At 46.0% G+C, this 3,764-nt stretch overlaps 1 pseudogene; it reads left to right on the top strand.

The window, feature by feature from the left end:
* Positions 1-2,281: 2,281 nt before the first annotated feature.
* LOC104652087 (UPF0575 protein C19orf67-like) lies at positions 2,282-3,356 on the top strand (annotated as a pseudogene).
* The last annotated feature ends 408 nt before the right edge of the window (positions 3,357-3,764 follow it).

Genomic DNA, 3,764 nt, shown 5'->3' on the forward strand with positions numbered 1-3,764 from the left:
CCTCTAGATGGTGCACAAGGTACAGGATGATTTTTCTGTTGGAAAATCAACAGAAAGTTCCAAAAGACTTCTATATTTTATTTGGAATCTGAATAAAACCTAATCTTCTTCTATCCATCTACTGTATTCTAATAATTGAGATGATATGTCATATCTTTGAGATACTCGGATTTATAATTTTTGATGTTATCATAAAATTGTTGGCCTGAAATGAATAAAGTTTCCATATATTTCAGATCTATTTCTTTCAGTTTTTTCAAGTGAATGATAAATATCCAAATAGCAAGATCAATTATGCAGCTACCAGTGTAGAATGGAAGATACATCTATATTGAAGTACTTCAGATGAACTCCTGAAGATGCATACTGCTGCTGTGTGTTCACGTGCATTGAACAATCCTTATCTTTGCCCAAACATAAAGGAAAGATACAGAAAGTCTGAATGCAGTGGCATATACATTTTGAAATCCCTTCCCTCTGCTGCAAGTACTTTTGAGGATGTTTGTTGTATAGGAAAGAAGCTGCCACAAGAGGACAGGGCATTATTTTGCAGAAAATTATACAATGGTGGATTAACGAGCTAGTATGTCTGGACAGAATCACTTTTTGGGTGTTAACATGGGAATTTTAATAATTTCCAAAACTTATGTTGCTTTTCTGAAAGAATTAGCTATGTTCAAATAATCCCAAAGTCTTTATTCATTAAATTTGCATTAATTCTTTTTTTTTTTTTTTTTTTTAAGAGGGAGTCTCACTCTGTCATCCAGGCTGGAGTGGAGTGCAGTGGCACAATTTCAGCTCACTGTAACCTTCGCCTCCCAGGTCCAAGTGATTCTCCTGCCTCAGCTACCCCATAGCTGGGACTACAGGCACCCACCACCATGCTTGGCTAACTTTCTTTCTTTCTTTCTTTCTTTTTTTTTTTTTTGTATTTTTAGCGGAGACGGGGTTTCACTATGTTGGCCAGGCTGACCTCAAACTTCTGACCTCGTTATCCACCCACCTTGGCCTCCTAAAGTGCTTGGATTACAGGCATGAGCCACCATGCCTGGCTGTATTAATAAGGCTGTATTTTTTTTTTTTTCTTCTGACTGAATGACTCAGAAGTTTAAAACTATGGTACCTCACACCTGTAATCCTAGCACTTTGGGAGGCTGAGGTGGGCGGATCATGAGGTCAAGAGATTGAGCCCATGCTGGCCAATGTGGTAAAACTCTCTCTACTAAAAATAAAAAAATTAGCGTACCTGTAGTCCCAGCTACTTGGGAGGCTGAAGCAGGAGAATTGCTTGAACCCAGCAAGTGGTGGTTGCAGAGAGCTGAGATTGCACCACTGCACTCCAGGCTGGCGACAGAGCAAGACTCCATCTAAAAGAAAAAAAAGACTGTGGTACTTAATTAAGACGTGTGTTTTTCAAATGAGCATTTTCTTTATTCTTCTTTTTCTAATGGCAGATAAAGTGATGCAGACAATTTGTGAATAATCTATCTTTTTGCAGATATAAAGCGTTAGTATCATCATGGTAAACATTTATTGAAAAATCCATAATTCCAGAGTATAATATTTTAAGAAAGACTTTCTAAGTCTCAAATTGTTAGTGTTAGAAAATAAGTAAAATACCTCTGGGGTTCTGAGTTTGGTTGAGATTTCATCCAGGAAAAAAGTTTTAAAATAGGCATTGAAGGAATGGGATGAGCAAAGGCTTAGTTAGAGGAGGCAGCTTCTTCTTTCTCTTTCAACTTCTTCCTTTCATTATCCTAATTTTAGATTACAATAGAAATACAGCAATATGAAAAAAGTTAAGCAATATAGAATTGTATTAATGTAAAACATTAATTAATTAAGAAGAGCTAAAGATCTTAAATATATATGCACCCAATACAGGAATACGCAGACATACAAGACTTATAAAGAGACTTAGACTCCCACATAATAATAGTGGGAGACTTCAACATTAATATTAGACAGATCAATGAGACAGAAAATTAACAACAATATACAGGACTTGAACTCAGATCTGGAATAAGTAAATGTAATTAACATTTATAGAACTCTCCACTTTAAATATACAAAATATACACTCTTATCAGTACCACATCATATCAACTTAGAAGTTTAAACGAAAAAAAAAGTAGAGGGGGCTCGGCGTGGCGCGGCGCCCGTGGAGAGATCAAGGCAGGGTCCAGTCGGAGGCTCCCAGGGCGGGGTCGAACCCGCTGTCGACTACGTGAACAGCATCGGAAGCTTAAAGAGCTGAGGCTCCCGCCCTACGGCCCCTACCATGTCTATGGAGCAGTGGTTCGAGGGGTCGCTCTGCCTGGATCCTGGAGAAACACCGCCTCCAGACGCCTTAGAACTTGGGACGCCGCCCTGCCCAGACCCCTCCTGGTCGACGCCCCCTATCAGGCCTGGGACCCACCTGAGCCGGACCCCGAAGACGCTGAGGGGCAGCTGCCTGAAGCCCCAGCCTCCACACCTTCCCCCGAACCGCTGGTCCCCGGGCCCGGGCCAGCACCACCCCGCCTACCCTTGGAAACTTTGTTCAGCCCCGTCACGGAACAGCTGCGTTACCTACTCAAGAAGGCGGATGATTTCCAGAGCTACTTGCTCTACAGCAGAGATCAAGTACAGAAAGAGCAGCTGGCCAAGGCCATGCCCACCTTCTTACAGATGTGTGAACCCTACTTCCTGTACCTGGAGGCAGCTGCGAGAAGCGTACCCCCCATCTACGGAGTCCTGCAGGAGCTGGTCCGAAAGGGGCTGTTAGAGATCTCCCAACAGCTGACCCTGCGTCTGGAACAGCTGGTCCTCATGTATGCTTCCTTTGGGTTTGTGGACCTGGAGGAGACGAACCCCCTTAGCATCTCCTGTTTCTTTTGCGGGAGGTTCTCCATCAGCATGTCCCACGAGGTGTCCATCTTCAGATACTGTGTCCCAGCTGCCTACATTGCCAGCCGCTTCCCCCGATACCTCTATAAGAGATGCGCTGGCACCTGGAAACCATCCCAGAGGCCCCTGGTCGGGGATAAGATTCCCTTGTGGATTACTACTTCCTGTGCTATCGAGATACTTGGGAGGACACAGACCAGAGTCCAGCCAATCCGTGCCCGCAGATCCAGAAGCTGTGGTCCATTGGCAGATGGGTGTCCCTGGGACCAGCCGAGGATGACCTTTATTCATGGGTTTTGTGCCCGCAGCCTCTTGGGGACTACCAGCAGCTGCTGACCATCGGCTTCGAGGAACCCTCGCCCATGCTGGCCACCGACCTGCTGGTGCAGATCCTCACGGGCCAGGCAGGCCAGGCCCGGCCTCCGAGCACAGCTGGGCCCGCGGGGTGGGCGGCGCAGGTGTCTTGAATCTGGGGAAGAGTGTAGGAGCTGGAGCTTGACAATTCCAAACTCCAGGAGAGGGGGCAGGGGAGGGGCTCACTGGTTCTTGCAGTGCACCCCGGCCTCGCCTTCCGAAGGGCCAGGCCGAGCTGACCTGTCTGCACCGAGATCGGCCCAGCCGTGGGGCCCAGAATGCGGACACGCCAGTTTTGTGTTAAATAAAAGAAAGAAAGAGGAAAAGTCATTCTCATGCCTAGGCCTCCCAAATAGCTGAGACTACAGGTGTGCATCACCAAGCCTGGCTAATTTTTGCATTTGTAGTAGAGATGGGGTTTCACCATGTTGGCCGGGCTGGTCTCAAACTCCTGATCTCAGGTGATCTACCCACCTTGGCCTCCCAAAGTGCTGAGATTACAGGCATGAACCAACATGTGG

Source organism: Saimiri boliviensis, chromosome 4, assembly GCF_048565385.1.
Source record: "Saimiri boliviensis isolate mSaiBol1 chromosome 4, mSaiBol1.pri, whole genome shotgun sequence".
In the NCBI taxonomy this organism is placed as follows: domain Eukaryota; kingdom Metazoa; phylum Chordata; class Mammalia; order Primates; family Cebidae; genus Saimiri; species Saimiri boliviensis.